At 37.8% G+C, this 20,154-nt stretch overlaps 1 protein-coding gene across 2 annotated transcripts in view; it reads left to right on the top strand.

Annotated features, from left to right (window-relative positions):
• Window positions 1–20,154, top strand: part of Wdr70 (WD repeat domain 70) — a 214,400-nt gene that overhangs the window by 174,609 nt on the left and 19,637 nt on the right. The window lies entirely within an intron of this gene.

Below are 20,154 nucleotides of genomic sequence, written 5' to 3' on the forward strand. Positions count from 1 at the left end.
ATGTGCCGGCACTTTTAGTACTTCTTTTGGGGTGCATCCAGAAGCCAAATAAAACACTAGAATCAAGGAAAAACAATTGCTTCTATCAACTTTAATCTCAAAAGTAAAATTATTATAATTGGTTGTTCCAGCTCAATGACTATACATTTCAGTATTATTCCTAGTGTTGTTTTTCATTATACCTAGTTGAGATGTAAATAAATTAAGGAATGAAGAAGTATGATTGCACTTTAAAATACATGCTAGACTTCTGTACTAATTTAAAGGAAGAATATGCTATTTTCTAGAAAAATCCATATATGATAAATTTTTATTCCCTGTGTTGCTTTTCTAACTAGATATTTCCATATCACTTACACCTCATGTATTGCATACTTATTTGTCTTTTATCTGTCTTTTTTGACTAGGATATAGGCCACACAAGGGCAAAAATGTTGTTTTGAGGATACTGCTATATCCTCAGCATTTAGAATAGTGCCTGGCAGATAGGTAGCCCCTAATATTTCATAAATGAATGGATGGTACAGTGGGAAGTACAAGTAATGCATATTGAAGAATGTATGTGTGTCATCAGAGGTTAAAACAAGAAAGAGAGTTTTTGGAAAAGTTCTTTTTATAGTTTACAACAATTTCTTATGTGTTTTATAAAGAATTAGAAGAGAGGTATTTGAAGGCCCCAAACACAAAGAAATGACAAATGTTTAAGGACATTGAAAGGATAGTTACCCTGATTTGATCATTGTAAATTATATGAATGCACCAAATTATTACACTGCATTAAAATAAATATGCACAGTTATTAAGTATCAATAAAATATTTCAAAGTGTGAAAAATCAGGAAACAAATTTTCAGGTCGATTTGAATTGATAGATAGAGATAATTTTGAATAACGACAGAGCCACACACTTTAGAGGCCTTTTAAATCATTGAGTTAGTAGTGATCCGGGGTTGTTATTAACATCAGACAGCATAGTTTTCTGTTTATATAGTAGAATGTTATGTTAAAGGGACTTTAAACTGCCCTTTGACCTGTTGACTCAAGTTTTAGGTCTTCTTGGAATTTAAGAAAATAAACACATTTCTTGGAAAAGATGAAGCACTTTACCAAAACATACTTCTTTTATTGTGTTTTTATTATTAAAGAACAAAAGTTGGCGTGGGAGAGAATTGGGCAGATGGGGAGGGAAGGGATAGTAGGGGAAAAACAAAGGAGGGGGTAACAGTGCTCAATAGGAAATAGACTCATACTTACCTTACACATGCAACTGTAACCCATCTACCCAGTAGCTATACAATAAAAAAAAATTCAAGTTCAAAACAAAAAGAACAAAGTTATCATTTTTTTGGTAATACCACAATCACTATAGTAAGATTCTTAGTTTTGGCTTGCAAGAAAGACAGCATTCTAATATTAGCATTATAACAGTTGTATACTTCTTTGACTAGTCATAGACCATGATTATGTCTTCCTTGATTTACCTTAATGAAGCATGATTGGTAGTGTTCTTTCTGTTCCCTCTTGTAAACAGAATAAACCCTAAAACTTTCAATCCTTCACTAGGAGATGCTAAATGTATTTTTTATTAAATATATATTTTTTATTGTAAAGATACTGTGCAGAGGGGTTACAGTTACATGAGTAAGGTAGAGTACATTTCCTATCGAGCATTGTTACCCCTCCTTTGTTTTCATCTACCATTCCTTCCTCCCCACATCCCCAATTCTTCCCTCTCCCCCACAAAGTTGTAAAGTTCATTTTCAACATAGTGTCTTGTACGTCTAATTGTTACAATGGGTCAACCTGTATCTTTATTTCAGCATTTTGTTATTTCCCTTCCCCTTCACGAATTAGAAAAATGTATATATAAGATGCAGGGCACCAGAATCAAATATAGTGAAAAAAGGGGTTATACCATGGGAGAAGAACATACAAAAGAAACAAAAAAACCCCACATAGTACATTATAAGTACATTAAAAACAACAGCAAGAAAGATAAAACCTCTGTGTCCCTATCTTGGGGTTCATTTCCCTAAGCATCATCTGCTATAGTCATATGTACATAGCTTTTGACCTTTTCTGCTTGTCCTAAACATATATTAGTTATTGCAAATAAGGGAAGCCTTGGGAACCTATGTTTCTTCACTTAATATAGTTTTTTCCAAGTCTTTTTCCTAACAAATGGGGTGGTCCATTCTTTCTGATGGAGGCATGGAATTCCTGTGTGTGTGTGTGTGTGTGTGTGTGTGTGTGTGTGTGTGTGTGTGTGTGTGTGTGTGTGTGTGTGTGTGTGTGTGTGTGTGTGTGTGTGTGTGTGTGTGTGTGTGTGTGTGTGTGTGTGTGTGTGTGTGTGTGTGTGTGTGTGTGTGTGTACCGCATTTTCTTGATCCATTCATCTAATGAGGGGCATCTGGGTTGGTTCCATATCTTAGCTATGGTGAATAATGCTGTGATAAACATAGTTGTGCTAGTGGCTTTAGTATGGCCTTGTCAATTGTAATAGTTTGGGTAAAAGTGGGATTGCTGGATCATAGGGGAGCTCTATGTGTAGTCTTTTATTTTTTTGTCAGTCATGGGACTTGAACTCTAGGCTTGCGTGCTGTCCCTCAGCTCTTCAGCTCAAGGTGAATGCTCTACCACTTGAGCTACAGCGCCACTTCCGGTTTTCTGGTGGTTTATTGGAGATAGGAGTCTCACTGTCTTTCCTGCCCGGGCTGGCTTTGATCCACGATCCTCAGATCTCAGCCTCCTGAGTAGCTAGGATGGATTACAGGCGTGAGCCACCAGCCCCCGGCTCTATGTGTAGTCTTTTGAGGAGCGTCCATACTGCTTTCCAGAGTGGTTGAACAAGTTAACATTCCCCCCAACAATGCAGTAGGGTTCCCTTCTGGCCTCATCCCCTACAGCATCTATTGTTGTTAGATTTCTTGATTATAGCCATTCTAACTGGGGTGAGGTAGAATCTCAATGTTGTTTTGAATTGCATTTCTTTTATGGCTGGAGCATTTCTTCATGTGTTTATTGGCCATTCTTATTTCCTCTTCAGAGAAGTCTCTCTTTAAGTCTTTAGCTCACTTATTAATCAGGCTATTGTTTCTTTGAGGATTTGTTGTTGGAGGATTTAATTTTTTGAGTTCTAAGTATAGTTTAGATATGAGGCCCTTGTCCATTGTATGGCTAGTGAAGATCTTCTCCCAGTCCATGGGCTTTCTATTGATCTTGCTAGCTATGTCTTTTGCCTGTACTTTAATGCAATCCCATTTGTCCAACCTTTCTTTGATTTGTTGTGTTTCTGGGTCTTTATTAAGAAAATTTTGGCCTGTGCCAAGGAGCCCTAGAGTTTCTCCTATTCCTTCCTGTAATATTTTCAGCTTTGACTTCAAGGTCTTTGATGTGTTTGGAGTTGATTTTGGTAATATAGGTAAATATGTTTTAACTTTTACTGTTTTCACTGTGTGCAGTGATGCTTGCACATATTTTGTCATTCTGCTACAATTATTTTTAGATGCTTTCTTTGTAGTCGAATTGTATCTCCTCAAGTTAAGCAAACATGCATTCCTTATTATCTAATTCTTTGCGATTTAGGTAGTACACTTGGCCTTATTTCTAAAATTAATTCTAGAAGATAACTTGAATCTTGAGTTTACTAATAGGACCTTACCAGTTTTTAGGTACTATATAAAAGTCTAAAAGGCCTCCATTACATTTTTTTCTTTTATAAAAGCATAGACAAAAATAATAGATGAAATTGGAAATGACATCAATTTTTCAAAGAATGTATAGAAGAAATCATAAAAAGATTTGAACCTTTTTAAAGTCACTTATTTAGGAAAATAACATAGAATAATTATTATTAGCTTTTCAGTTTTTAAATTAAATTATACTTGTAAAATGCCTAATATGAAAAACCATAAACCAAGAGATACGTGTTATTAACTTTCATTAGCATTGTTTTAAGCTTAGCATGGTTAATAAAATTGTTTTGACCTGGCATTAAGACCGTGGCTCTTCATCTTGTTCACCTTTGGTAATAATTTGAAAGAGACAGTGGGCATTCCTTGGGTAAAGGGAAAACAGTTCAAGGAAAAAAATTCACAAATTTCACAGCTGAGCCTGGCTTCTAATTTGTTTGCTTAGGTACTTTGGTGAGGGACTTCTTTTTTGTTTTGATTTTTTAAATTTTGTCTGTATGTTTGTTTGTGTTTATCCTGGCATTTGTATCCAGGGCTTGGGCTCTCTCTGAGCTTTTTTGCTCAAGGTTAGCATGCTACCACTTGAGCTACAGCTTCACTTCCAGCCTTTTGGTGGTTAATTGGAGATAAGAGTCTTGTTGGGACTTTTCTGCCCGGGCTGGCATTGAACTGTGTTCCTCAGATCTCAGACTCCTAAGTAGCTAGGATTTCAGGTGTGAGCAATTGGTACCTGCCTGTGACTTTTCTTTCTATAAATACTGAACAAAATGAGGATTGGAAGAAAAAAGAACTAACCTTTTATTTAGAAAACACAAATATAGTATCTAGCACAACTGGTCTAGTACATGGCCTCTGGAGGGCAACGAGGGAATATTTCCTGGATATTTTCAACTACACTTCCTTGGACATTTCATAGTTGATTGAAAAATTCTAGCACTAGCACAATAAATACAGTATTAAAGGTGTTTTAGAAAAAGACACATTTGTGATTGTCTAGAGAGCTGAGTATATGAACATTTTTAAACTACTAACAATAGATGGCAGAGAACAAGTTAATGTTCAGTTTTTGCTTCTTTTATTTTTTATCATTACTTGTTTTCCAGAATATCTTTTCCTGTGAGACATAAAAATTTTCATGTTCTTCATAAAACTTCATGTCCTTCCTTCCTTCCTTCCTTCCTTCCTTCCTTCCTTCCTTCCTTCCTTCCTTCCTTCCTTCCTTCCTTCCTTCCTTCCTTCCTTCCTTCCTTCCTTCCTTCCTTCCTTCTTTCCTTCCTTCCTTCCTTCCTTCCTTCTTTTCAGTCAGTTTTGGGGTTTGAACTTAGGGCCTGGGTGCTGCCCATGGCTCTTTTGTTCAAGGCTAGCACTCTGCCACAGCTTCACTTCAGTTTTCTGGTAGTTAATTGGAGATAAGACTCTCATAGCCTTTCTTGCCTGGGCTGACTTTGAACTGCTATCCTCAAATCTCAGCCTCCTGAGAACCTAGGATTACAGATGTGAGCCACCAGTGCCAGTCTTTCATGTTCTTTATACAAGACAACTCCATGTCTTTAAGTATTAGGTGCCTCTCTCCACCTGAAATCTTGTGGTGATGGTGATTTTTGTGGCGCTAGCCCTATAGTTAAGAAAGTGTGTATTTTGGATCTCTTTTCCTGAACATTTTTCAGTTACTTTTATCTTCATCAAGGGAAATGAAAATAAGGACTTTTCCCTTTGTTATCAGCACTAACTCTGGTCTTTCCCACAAGATAGGGAGAACTTGAAATTTTTCTACAATTAGATTTATTTATGTATTCACTTAATTACTATAAGTTTTCTCATGGCCCTTTATTTTTATAAGTATTGGTTGAAGTATGCATAATTATTGGTAAAATTATGTTGTCAAAGTGTAGGAGAAAAACAAAGGAAAGGGGCTAACAATGCTCACCAAGAAATGTACTCATTACCTTACTGATTTAACTGTAACCCTCTGTACAGCATCTTTACAGGAAAATAAAGTTAAAAAAAAAACCAAAAAAAGAAATAATGAAAAGTAAGAGCTATATTTTTTTTAAAAATGTATTTATTTAAAAATATTTTCTACAAAATGCTAGCTATTTCCTTCTTTATTTAATTATGTAAACTTCTGAAGAGAACTTGAGTTTTCATTATTTTTCTCACCTTGTAGAATTTGATTCTTCATAAATACTGATTAGAATAACTTTACACATTATTTTTTCTTATTAAAAAATGTATCCTCCTGACATGGTGGAACATGCCTTTAATCTCAGCATCAGAAGGCTGACACACAAAGATTATAAATTCAAGGCTATACTGGACTATCTAGCAAGACCTTGTCCCAAGAAACAAAATAAAACAAAGCAAAAAAATAGTATAACAAACTAAGTCAAAAAAAGTTGACAGAGATAGGAAGGTCATGAAGAAAGTAATATATATCTAATTCTACTACTCATAGATTATTCTAAATATGAAATTTAGATCAATACATTCTGAGGCTCAAGAAAATTGCTCTATGTGTCTTAACATATAAAATGACACATACCTTAAAATGATGGTGTTACATATAAATATACTTAACATATAAATACATACAGCAGTGTTGATACTTTTACTTCACATAGAAAGTTTCCATGTTATTATTAGATAAGAGTATTGATATTTTTAAATCTAAAGAGATTGAAGAATAAATAATTGATGGAGACCTTCAAGAAGCTAACTCTTTATCTTAATTTGTAAGTAGACCATTCAGACTGTAGTCAGCCGCTATTATTTGTACATATGGAGAACAGAAAGCTAATTCAAATTAATGGATATTCCAGGCATGCCCAGAATTGGATCTGGAATGTATCTTTGTTTTTACATTTGCATATAGATATATATGGTATCTGGGAATTCAGTTCAAACAAGTTATTGAAGCTGTGCATTTGAAAGCTTTCCTCTGAAGGAGCAAAGGAACCCTCTTTCCTTCTTTTTTTGTATAGAGAATAGACTGATCATCTGTCTGAACTGGTTTAAATGCCCACTTCAGGCAGAACTATACCTCCTTACAAGTTTCCTAGAAATGGAGTCAAATAGTGTTCTTGTCCAGTCAGGATCATATAGGGAATAGCACATAGAGAGAATCTGAGCTGGCAGTAATATAAATGTCAACCAAAAATAACTTGAAGGACTGTATTTGGCATTTATCCACCTTCTAAAATATAGTGAAATAGATTGCAAAGTATAAGAGATTGAAAAAAAGATTTTGAAGTAACTAGCTTTCCATCCTCTGCTTTTTTTTTTAATCACAGAGGAATCTGTGTCTAGTGAATAGCAGTTGATTTAAAATATATATTATTTGAACAAGGAAATAGCTTAAGAGAGTTACTATAGTTCCCTTTTTGAAAATTTATTTTTATGGTAAAGGTGATATACAGAGGGGTTACAGTTATAAATCAGGTAATGAGCACATTTTGTTTTGAACAGTGGGAGCATGCAACAATACAAATCTTCAAAGGAGCCTCATTAACTTATTTATATTTAGTAAAATGTGCCTACTGTCATTTGCACCTTGCCAGATGATACAATAGTGTAATCAACATTTGGTCATTAAGAACAGAAAGGCATCGGGGCACAGGTGGCTCCTAGCTACTCAGGAGGCTGAGATCTGAGGATCGTGGTTCAAATCTGACCCAGTTATCACCAGAAAACCAAAAGTGGCACTGTGGCTCAGTGGTAGAGTGCTAGCCTTGAGCAAAAGAGCTCAGGGACAGTACCCAGGCTTGGAGTTCAAGCCCCATGACTGACCAAGAAAAAGAACAGGAAGGCAAGGTGTAAGACCACCAATTATTTCCTGGAAATAAGTAGAAGATGATGGAATTTAATGTAAATCAGCCAATACAGCATTAAAGGGTTTCTTTCTGTCACACTGTGAGCATTAACTGCCAGTAAAACTAGGAAAATGTTTTGCTATCACAAAGCACAATGGTCAGTCAGTACTATTATCTCTAGAAGTGCTCTTGTGGTACTAGATTTGAACTAGGGCTTTGCACTTGCTAGACAAGGTGCTCTACCATTGAGCCATGCATGATCTTACCCATTTTTGCTTTTTTTGTTTTTTAATTTTTTAGATAGAGAGATTTTTTTTATGCAGACCATCCTTTCTTTCATGTAGTTGGGATGACAGAGATGCACCATAACACCCACTTTTTTTTTTTGAGATGGTATCTTTGCTCAGTCTCCTTGAATTGCAGTCCTCTTGCTCTGTGTAGCCCAGCTAGCTGGGATTACAAGTTATAATTGCTTTTCCTTGTCAGAGTCCTTAACTAACTACACCACGCTTCCGTACTAGATTTTATAATCACATTCAGAGGGAGGACTAAGTGGGGTATATTTCCTACTACAACTGACCAGGAGCTCACCACATTTTTTTTCTGTCAGAATCTCTTTTTTTATATATACTTTTTTATTGTAAAAATACTGTACAGAGGGGTTACAGTTACACGAGTAAGGTAATGAGTACAATGAAACTACAATTTATAGCAGACATGACTAGGAGGAAGATGCTATTTTATATTTTAGCTGCACACTGAGAGAAACATTCATAGAGTAGGAAATGAAATAGTATCACTGATCCACTGTGAGTTACTTTCTTGCTCTGGTGTTATGATCCCTTGCGATAACTATGCTGAAGGCAAAATTACCCACTTTTGCTTAATTAAGTGCCCGCTGGTCTCAGCGTGTTCTGCTCCGTTTCTCAGTATTATTTTCCAGACTCAACTTTTGCTTACCTGAGAGCTATGACTTAACTTTCATATACACACTCAACTTAACAGGAGATTTTACAATCTCCCTAAAGAGTCCATCTATTTTTCTCTACTTCACCTCACATTCTCATTTTTAAAGCCCACATCCTTTACTCTAGTCCTTATGGACTTGGAGAACAGCTGGTTAACATTTTCTCTTTCCTTGAAGATTATAAAGTTGCTGTTCAGTCTTTTGTCAAAGTGAACCTTTTCTTTTTTCTTTCTTTTTTTTTTTTTTTAACATGTTAGGCAGTAGCTGTATCTCTGAGTCAGGCCTCTGGCACTAAGTAAAATCCTTCACACTGTCATCTTAGACATTATGAATTCTCCACTGAGCATATTAGAATAGGGACCTCCTGGGGCTGAAAGTGCTGTGTGTGGTAAGGGTAACATATTACTCTTGCTTAACACAATACATGGCACACAGAAGATACATATTAGTAAAAAAAAATGCCTTTGTTAGTGTTGATGCTTATTTTTTTAATTACATTTTAGTTTGTTCTTACTGGGACTTGTACAAGTGGCTTATTAATTTTCTTTTGTTTTTATTTTTATTAACAACTGTAAAAAATAAATTTGAATTTTAGAGCATAATTATCTCTCTTTTTAGGTTCAATGAAAGGAATATACATTTTATTTTGCCTTTTCAAAAACTTGGTTGATGCTCTCTTTTTCACATTTACTAAAAATAGCTATATTTTGAGTTCAATGAAGGAAATGCAAATTTGCTACGAATGCCTAAGATACTGGTAACTTAAGCTAATAACTCTGAGGTTAAAGATTGAGGTCTACTTTATGACATATACTATGCTTTGGTGTAAATATTAAGATTTGAATGCTATTTGGAAGTATCTTTTCCTACATCTATATGTTTGGTAATGATGCCATTTTGGGATTTGCAATGTGAGATAAATGAATGTGCCTCAGATTTCATGAAAAAATAAAAAGGACTAAAAGGAGGGTTTAATAGTTTACCAATTTTCTAATGATATTTGACCCTATAACAAGTACTGGTTAGTGTTTTATTCAGCATTTTTAAGCAAGTAAGTGTTTTCTGCTTCCATTTATTGCACTTCAAAACCATTTAAATACTCAATGTTTCTCTTTTCATTAAATAAAAACATTTTAGGGCTGGAAATGTGGCTTAGTTGTAGAGTGCTTGCCTAGCATGCATGAAGGCCTGGGTTAGATTCCTCATCACATAAACAGAAAAGGCCAGAAGTGGCGCTGTGTCTCAAGTGGTAGAGCGCTAGCCTTGAGCAAAAGAAGCTCAGGGACAGTGCCCAGGATTGGCAAAAAAAAAATGTTTTATAACCTTTGCTATACAAGCGTTTATGTTTTACTTACACAGGTATTTACACTTACCTGCCTTTTTTTGTATAGATACTTTGACTGTGAATAACAATGAAGAATCTGCCACTAAGTAATATAGCCCTGTGGATAAACATAGCTACATCTTTATAAGATATTGGGGGTGTGGGGGACATGACATGTCACAGTAAATCGGATTTTGTAGATGTTCAAAGATGTTCAGAGCAATATACTATTCTCTACTTAATGAGTAAACATGTAATACAATAATGACTGTCACTATATTATGTAATTCTAGTACCATACTGTCTTCACTGACGTACCAAGTGAAAGACTTTTTGACTACTTTTTTCTTTTTCATACCTGAATCTGACAAATTATCTTTGGTAACAAGTCTTCTAGCTGTTCAATCAGAACATTGGGCACGTTTTCTAATTTTATATAGTGTGAAGAAAAAAAGATGTCTGTACCATAGAGAGAGAAAAGGTGGGTGAATATAGTCATAATATTTAATGTATGTGAAAATGGAACTAGGTAATTTGAAGGGAAAGGTAGGATTGGAAGAGACAGGAGAGACTGGAATGGGTGACATTGATCAAGATGCCTTATACTTACAAACTTATATGCTGCATTGAAAGCCCCTTGCATAGTTACTTAAAGATAACAAAAAAGAGGTCTGGAATTAACATAGTATTTTCCCTTTTGGGAATGACAGATAATAGTTTTATAGAAGGGAGAGATTTTGTCCCCAAAGGACAAAATAAAAGAATATATCTAAAACATATTTGCCTGTATTATATTAAAGAATGTTTTACATGTCCTGTATAGGTTATCCATACAAGAAGATAATTCAGCCTTTTCTGTTAAAAAATTGCATACTTGATGATTTTCAAAATGTAATCATAGATGTGTCCAGCAGTTAAGAGATTTAATAAGGGGCTAGGAAGGTGGCTCGGTGGTAGAGAGCTTGCTTTGCATGCCTGAGGCCCTGAGTTCGAATCCTCAGCACCACATAAGCAAAAAGAAAAAAGCCGGAAGTGGTGCTGTGGCTCAAGTGGTAGAGCGCTAGCCTTGAGCTGAAGAGCTGAGGGACAGCGCCCAGGCCCAGAGTTCAGGCCCCACGACCAGACCCCCCCCCCAAAAAAAAAAGAGATTTAATAAGTTTTATACCTTTGTGCTTTGTTCATATAAATGAAGGATTTCTGATTGTTATCTTTATATCCATAAAGATTCTTTATAACTGCTGATAAAGGCAAAGAGGCCTGAGTCTGTGTAAATTAGATTGAGAGAGATAGTATAGATCATCCTTCCCTAGCCTTTTCACATCCTGGTCCCCATGACAAGGGGTAATATGTGAGATACACAGATAATGGCTACTGTTTCCTGGAAGTGATTAAGCTGAAGCTCCAGTACCTCAGGCACAGAGGACTGAGTGGCCCAAGTCACATATCGGTAACCCATCTGGTGCCCACCAGTGGAAAGTTGTGCTGCTCTCCTCTAGCTGGATCCTCTATCTGAGGCCTCTAATCTCTAAATAACCAATCATCCATCTGTCATTTATTCTCTGGACTCCAGCTCTAGCCGCCTTCCTGTTTGTTTGCTGCTTCTACACTATCAGCAATAAGAGTAGTTACTAGGCTTTTTCAATCACTATTTGTATTTTCTTTGCCTTCATAAACAGAATTTGAATAAACTAACTCCTAGTGTTTTGAATTAGATGAGAAAATTGTGTTTAATTTTATTACCCAGGGGACCTATTTTTTTTCTGAGAACTTTTTTATGATTAAATTCTTCAAGCAAAATTGTTATCAGATACAGATGTGATTCATTTAGTGCCAAGGACAACTACCAGGTTCCAGATTTTTTTGGGGGGTCGGTAGTAGGGCTTGAACTCTGGGCCTGGGCGATGTCCCTCAGCTCTTCAGCTCAAGGTGAGCACTCTTGAGCTGCAGAGTCACTTCTGGTTTTCTGAGTGGTTTATTGGAGATCAGAGTCTCATGTACTTTCTTGCCTGGGCTGGCTTTGAATCATGATCCTTATATCTTAGCCTCCTGAGTAGTTAGGATTACAGGTGTGAGCCACCAGAGCCCGGCTAGGTTCCAGATTTTTATGGCTTTAGTGGTTACCTTAATTTTTGATTATAGACTGTAAGATTTAATATATGCATTTTCCATGGACTCTATGGAATTAATTTGTTAATTAGATGCCAGTTTTATAAAGCATAATCCATGTATCTGTATCAATTATTTGTGGCAGATGCAGAGCAACACTTTCTTGCTTGATTTTTCTATACCAAATTCTACAAAAAAATAAAAGTGCTCTAGTTTTTAAAAAAATTATTATTAATATCACCTTTAGGCTTCTGTCTGGCTTTTCAGTGAAAGAGTTAGATCGGTCATATTTACAAGAACATTTCTAGCAAAAATGACAGTTGCTTGCAAGTCTGACTCCTGATTGAATTTTCAGAGTTGGAGGAATGTAGAGAGGAAAGAAGGATATGTTTATTATGTTCACTGGGAATTGTAGAGAAGCTGTCCACCTTTAGGATGTCACCATGGAGATCAAGTGGATGCTGAGGAATCTTCTTTATTAGAAACTGAGACTTGACCTAACTTGACCAAATATGATGATCCATGTGTGTTGCAAAGCTCACGAGAGAAGCTTGAGAAAAGAAGGTTCCAGAGAGGACAGATGGCTTAAAACAGTTTGAAAACTCCTCACCTTACTTTTCTACTCTCTGGCTCAATTAACGTAGAAAACAATTTTCCTTTCTCTGTGAAGTGTTGGGCTTGTGGATGTCTGAAGAAAGTTCTTTTTCAATACCTTTCTTTTTTTTCTTTTCTTTTTTTTTTTTCAGGTAAGGGGTAGGTTTATTTAGTAGACCTGCTGGGACCAGGCAAGGTTGGCACTCAAGGCTAGCAAAAGATCTGGGAAAGAGAGGTGGGAAAGAGAGAGGTGGGAAAGAGAAGAGAGAGCTGGGAAAGAGAGAAAAGTGCTAGAAAAGAGAAGAGAGAGCTAGAAAAAAAGAGCGTCTGGGCCTGGGCTAGGCCTTATCTAGGGTATGGGCAGAGAAAGGTGTGGCCACATCAAATTCAGATGTGACCTCAGCGGATGCAGATGTGACCTCTTCCAGGTGTCTCAGTTGCCTAGGTAACGCAGGTACTGGGTGGAGACTTTGCTGGGAGGAGGGTGGAGTCTGCTCACCATCCAGGAGCGGACCTTACATTCCAGCCTTTCAATAATCATGAAAGAAGGCTAGGATTCTCTCTGGCTACTTCCTGCTGACAAGGGGCGTTGACAATCGGGGTAAAAGGCTGGAATTTGGTCCCCTCCCAGAGAAGGCAGTGAGCAGCAGCTGTCCCTTGGTGGCATGAGTCCTTAGATGAAGTCTGGAGAAGTCTCATGAGCATTGAGGGGCTGGAAAAAAAAATACTAGAGAGCAAATAAATCTCAAGAGGAAGGACTTGGGGCTGAAAATGTTGCTAGAAATGTTCCTAGCTACTTCTGCCATCTGGCGACTAGGTAGAGAAGTCAGGTGACAAAGGCAAGAATATAAATTCCTGTTCAGTTAATAAATAGGTAGACAGGTATATACATTGGATGGGCAGGCTTCTTACTTCTACTGACCTCCCAGCTCTGGTTAATTTTGAAAGGGCAGGCACAAAGTGGCTGATATGACATCATCTCCTCTTATTCCTGTCATGTTCCCTTGTTCCCCAGACTGGCTGTGTCTAGGTGCTCGTTGCTGGGATGGCTTGTCCCAGTGGTATTCAAGGAGGTTTGAACGCAAGGCCTGGGCACTATCCCTGAGCACTTCTGCTCAAGGCTAGTGCTCTACCACTTTGAGTTACATACAGTACCACTTCCAGTGTTTGGCTGGTTAGAGATAAGAATCTTGAGCCATGCTTCCAGCCTGGCTCTTTGCAGGTTAGTTGGGAGATGGATTTTTCAGCGCGGGCTGGCTTTTAACTGCAATCTTTGCCACAAAAGCCCTTTATTATTTCCAATTAAAGCAACGAGATCAAATAGAATAGAGCTTACCTGGTCCTTATCAAGAATTGACCAGCAAATATTCTGCAATGACAAAACTTGTTAGATGTGATGAGAATTTTAGCACAGATAAGCCCAGTATTTTAGAACCATGTAGTCAGTAGTAGAATACACAATACAAAACAAAAAAGGCAAAACTCAAAACCTAAAATTTTGACAGCAGTGTTTAGACATCTTTGCTAACAAAGCACATCAGATAGTTGGGCTTCAGTTACCAGGGCCTGTGAAAAGAGCAACTTGTTAGCAAGGCACCTTAGAATAGATGGATGGAGTAGTAAGCTTGGTGGAAGGTTAAAGGTCAGATGGGGGCCAAACCCTTAACCCACCATGTGGCCAAGATGGCGGACTCAAGATGGCAAATTTCTGAAAAAATGCAAAGAAACCCTGAACAAATAGATCAAGCCTAGATTGGCTAGCCTTTGAGAGAGAACCTAGAGGGGGGTCCCCAGGACCCAGCCTGCGTTGCACTCTTCAGGGCACAAGCCAAAATGTAGAAAAGAGAAAGGGAGAGATAGGGAAAGTTGGACATGACTGGCAGAGAGAGAACAAAGAGAACCTGAAAGTAAACAGACTTCTGACCATTTACCATTGCAGTGGCGAAAACTGTCTACATCTGAGAATGGCATAAAAATGAGGCACTCTATCCTTCCAGGGAGCGCAGGAGGCATTTCAAAGGGGTTTCACTGCTCAGGCGTGACTCGCAGCACCCCATTAAATGTGTAGGAGAGTCACTCTGGTGAGTGAAGGAGAGCTGACCAGGCAGAAGCGGCGTCCCGTCTTCCCCCAGAACCCTCTAGAGAGAAATAGCCAAGCCCCCAAAACCAAGCATCCTCGGCTTCAGAGGTGACCGGCCTTTCAGCTAAAGGCCGTAGGAGCTCTCTGGCGTGGCGCCACATCTGGATAGAGACTGAGCAACAGAGAACCGTAGAGAGTAGTTTCACTCACCCGAGTAGAGAAGTGGTGTGGATGTGGATGTGAAGGCCATCAATGGTATCGATGCGCTGTGTCCGCAGCAGACAGATGGGTTCGCAAAAGGCCATCAGAACTGTGGGTATTCCTCAGAGCAAAAAGGGAAGAACAAACAAAAAAGAAAAAAGAGGGAAAAAAAAAAACAGAGAGGAATCCCACCTATCCTGACTTTAAGCCCTTTATCTGAGTCACGGCACCATTTATGTTAGGTTTTTAAAAAGAGGTAGCCAGATAAGAACAGCATCATGCACATGGTATTCAGGTAAGGGGTAGTTTATTTAGTAGATCTGCTGGGACCAGACAAGGTTGGCACTCCACGTGGCTGGCAAAAGATCTGGGAAAGAGAGCTGGGAAAGAGGCTGGGAAAGAGAGCTGGGAAAGAGAGGTGGGAAAGAGAAGAGAGAGCTGGGAAAGAGAGAAAAGAGCTAGAAAAGAGAAGAGAGCTAGAAAAAAGTACCTTTCTATTTTTTACCTGCCTTTTTTTCCTTGTTTAGAGTTCACATGTTTTTAGCTGTTCAGTTTTTTTTTTAATATTTTTTACTAATACCAATTAGTTTTTCAAGGAGGTTACATTTTGGCATGTTATATATATATATATATATATATATATATATATATATATATATATATATATATAAGTACCTTGATAGACTCATGTTTCCACCCTCTCTTTCTGCCTTTCTGAAACAAATCTCAACATGTTGCATTATTTTGTTTTCATACATATACTTAAAAGTATTTTGACCATTGACTTGTGTTCTTAACCTTATGTGTGTGCATGCGTGCGCACGCACGTACACACACACATACACGATGGTTGGGTTGATTGGTGTGGTTTTTGAGGTGGCTGTATCTATAAGATGCCTTCTATATAAATTTGCAAAATTGTGTAATAGTCTCCTTCACAGGCTCTTTATTTGAAAAATCTGAATGTTCTCTTAAGGAATCTCTGGTTTAGTTAGCTTGTACTATATAGGACCAGATGGAGTTTGGTTTACAATGTGGGACAGCAGCTGGGAAGGATCAGGAAATGGTGTTTCTGCATAATCATGTGTAAGGCATAAAATTATGAAGGATGTTGGGCTTCTTTTCATATGAGGTAGAATATGGTGGTGTTTGGATTATACACATTGTGAACACCTAAGATATTATACAGGCATTGGTTTCTTTTATAGAAATTTCTGACCTGGGAACTGGTGGGCTTTTTCTTTCATGGTTTTAGTTATAACATCTGCTCCTTCCCACTCTTTGCAGTGTTAAGGGATCGATTTGGGGCCTTTCAGTGCTCTGCTACTGAGCCACATTTCTAGCCGCCATTTTATTTTAATAGAAGCTTGCTAAGATCTCTGTTTCTGGGTTAGGTGGATTTGGAAATAAGTAAAAATCTTCCACCTCTCTTCCTCCCCATCTTTGAAAATAGAGCTTTGCATGATTAAGTAGTATAAGGGAGTGAACAATGGAATTGGAGAAACCTGCCTACCTATTTACAAGTTATGTTACCTTGAGAAATTACCCTCCTAAAGTCTCAGTGTTTCCATCTGTGAAAAGGAATGAGCTCGCTAATTTTGTAGTATTGTTGTGAGGCCTCAATTGCATTAAATGATATAACACACAAGATTCCTAAGAGTTCCTCTCCTGGTATGTCCTAATTCTCTTTGGCTTTTTCTGCTTTCTCTCCTTAGTTTGCTTCCATGATTTCACTTAAAATAAACAAACAAAAATATCCCACAGAAATAAATTATTTGGAATTTTTGTGGCCATTTCAACTTTTGCTGAGGGGTAATTCCAAAAGTTTTGCTTTGGAATCTTGACACTGCTGCTTATACTCAGTATTCTTTTCACTTACACCCTTCCCCCTCCCTGCTTCTCTGCCCCATCCTTTGGGCTCTGCTGGGAAGAAAGGTCTTTGTATAATTCCCTCTGGTCATCTTGCTTATTATATGTAACTCTGGTTATCATCCTTAGTGGCTGCTGTTAGAACTAAGTAGTTTTGGAGTGATTTGTGGTTACTCTGCCCTTCCCAGTTCTAGGGATAAAATGAAATGGGACTTTGGTTTAAAGAATAGAGATAATTTTCTGCCAAAAACATGAGTATCCACTAATGAAATCCCCTATATAAAGTAAGAATTAATGTAACTATAACACAGTTTATTAGTTTAATCAAATTGGTAGATTCAATACTCAGACTAATTTCTAGTTCTTTGCATCACAGTGGCTTTCTGCCATTTGAATCACCTGTTATAAGGTGAGAAGTTTCTATTTTATCTTGTTTTTCTAACATCTTGATATTCTTCCTTCAGATGTGCCACTTACCCTTGTTGCAGTGCTTAGCAGATCTATAGGTCAGTAAATCTGTAGTGTTTTGCCAAAGACGCACCTCTCTAAAGAATTTGGCTAGTTGGTTTATTGAATCATTGTGGTTCCTCCTTTGTACTTAAAGCTCATCTGTCTTCCCGTGGCTGCTTAGGCTCCCAACAGGCACGTGTCCATTGTTGTTAAGCAAAGCCTAGTATGTATGTTTGACAAGTTAGCGGCATGGCAGCTCTGCTTCTCTCCAGCCCTGCCGCTGTCTCAGGGATTGTTTAGTTTGGCAGATGGCCAGCTCTCTGCTATAAGATGCATTTCCCTGACAGGGCAAAGTGTAGAGCCGCATTAGCTGCAAAGTTTACAAAGGTTAGCTAAACACACACAGTAAATATTAATAAACAAAAAGGCCCACCCACCTTTGACTTTGAATTCTGTTTCTTCATTCTGTGTTTTAGAATCCCTGTAGTATTTGATTAATAACCAGTCTTAGGGTAATTGAGCTTTAAGTATCCTTTGCCTAAGTTAGACTAATTGGTTGCTCTGGTGACTCATTGCCACAGTGAACAGATCTCTGGAATGACTGTTTAGTTCAAGGGATCTTATTTGCTGCTCCCTGCTTCAGCATGAAAAGAGGGTAAATGTGCTGCTCTGTAACAGCTGCTAAGCAGTGTGTGTGATGTGTCCGAACTCTGGAGAATAAAGGATGTGAACAGGAATAGAAGTGCAGTGTCCTTGGACTCCCTGGAAAGCAATCAGACATTGGTCTGTTGGCCTGAGCATTTGCCTCTCTCTAACATTTACACCCGTAGCATAGAGGGAGAGAGTAACAGTAACCTGCTGCCCCTGGAAACTGCCTCTTTGGCTGGGTGTCTTGGAATTTATCAGGCCTACATTGTGGACCTTTTCCAATTCTGCACCCTGCTCACTTGAAAACATATTTGAGAACCAGTAATATTAGACTGCTTAGCCAGACCTCTAGAGAACTAACGAAGAGAAATAACTCTATTACTGTGTCCTTAAGATTGTCCTGGGGCCATTTGTAAATGGTGAAGTTTCTGAAGGCCCTTGAAAGCTCCTCTTGTTTCTTGCTCTCTGAATCATATACATCTCCTCCCTCCAGTACTGAATAAGAAAGGAACTAGCCCCATTGCATTTGTAGGATACGTGGGTATAATAATAATAAAACATAATCAAATTAGTCCTCATGGAGCTTAACTATTTTAACTTGAAAATTATCTCCAATACTACCTAGCAAAGTAATACTCTTAGGCGTAAGTGACCTGTGTTTCAGCACACACATTTTCTGAGTACCAGACACAAATTTAGGTACTTGAGATATATTGCCAAAGAGAGCTAACCCAAATATTTTGCCATGGAACGTAAATTACAATGAAGGAGGAAGACAACAAGCTTAATTAATAAATTATGTGTTGTGTTAAGAGGTATAAGAAAGGAAAAAAGTAGAATAAGGGGTGGTCTGAGTAGTGATGGCATTAGATCAAAGATTAAGAGACAAGTCTTGGCTCCAATGAACTTATTCTAGATAGGGTTACATAAACATGATGTTAGAAAGTTTCACTTATGCCTCTCCTCATGTTTCCATGTACCTGGCTGTGACCATCAAGAAACTTCCAGCAGTTTAGGCATGGTTCTCAAATTAGTCTCAGAGGCAGAGCACCTGAAAGTTTCAACTGTGCTTTGCAAACCATGAACTACTGATATGCTTAATTCTGTCTTACAAACTAATAACAGTTTTATTAGGAGAAAGTTTGGTTTTAACATCCATGTGTCATAAAGTAAGGTCTATGAACAAATGGACAAAACAGCAGCTATCAGAAAAAAAGGAGAGGGTATATCAAACTGTCAACTATAATTTATTAATCTAATTGATAATTCAAAGTTTTCTGTTAATAGTTATTCACTATTGTATGTTTTATCATCTTTTAGCACTTGCCAGCAGAATTTGGGCAACAGACACAGTAGATTTAAGGAAATTATAGGAAGAAAGCCTAAAATTGTGAAAAACTGGTATTTGGTTGTTTTTTGTTTTGTTTTGTTTTGCTCCTCTAAAAATACAGAGATTGCAACACTCTTGGTTTGCACAGCTTAAGAACCACTCTTCTAGCCAGGTGCCAGTAACTTACATCTGTAATCCTAGCTACTCAGGAGGCTGAGATCTGAGGAACACCGTTCAAAGCCAGCCCAGGCAGGAAAGTCCATGAGACTCTGATCTTCAATAAACCACCAGATAACCAGAAGTGGCGCTGTGGCTCAAGTGGTAGATCCCTCTCCTTGAGCTAAAGAGCTGAGGGATAGCACCCAGGCCCAGAGTTTAGGCCCCACTACTGACTCTCTCTCTCTCTCTCTCTCTCTCTCTCTCTCTCTCTCTCTCTCTCTCTCTCTCTCTCTCTCTCTCTCTCTCTCTCTCTCTCTCTCTTTCGTATTGACTCATGTAAGTTAGAAGTCCTGTGGCTCTTTCTCACTTCCTACTTAATTTTTCTAGAATCACAGAGAGGGATTTGTGGCCACTTTACTATATAATATTGTCAGATAAGAGTCAGAATTTCATCAAGTGATATTTCAGAGGTTCCCAGTTATTTTGTATTAATTAAAGAGAGTGTGGTTTGAGACAAGCCAAAGATAATGAGTTCAAAGTAGATTTAGGAGAAAGAGGTTTCATGATTCTTATTTTACCATTGGAATTATGAAATGGCAATATCCAAATGTATCCCCCTTTTCCACCTTGATCTTCATCTGTACCTTGGCACATGACAGATTATTAATAGATGCTGAATTATTTCCTCTACTTCTTGCTTTATCCGAATGAGTTTTGCAGAACTTGGTGCATGGTATTTCTGCCTACCAGTGTTATTAATATTAGTTTCATTTTTACCCTTAATTCTGACAATGCTCTCCTTCCCACCTCTACTCTTACTTAAAAGCAGGCTGTGAAAACTCAGAACTCAGGATAGTTTGTAGTCCTCACCAGAAGTGAATTCAGAGGATCATGGCTTCCAGTGAACCTTCCCTTAAACAGTTTTT

This window comes from Dipodomys merriami, unplaced genomic scaffold (assembly GCF_024711535.1).
Source record: "Dipodomys merriami isolate MVZ:Mamm:240054 unplaced genomic scaffold, mDipMer1.0.p SCAF_30, whole genome shotgun sequence".
Taxonomy (NCBI): domain Eukaryota; kingdom Metazoa; phylum Chordata; class Mammalia; order Rodentia; family Heteromyidae; genus Dipodomys; species Dipodomys merriami.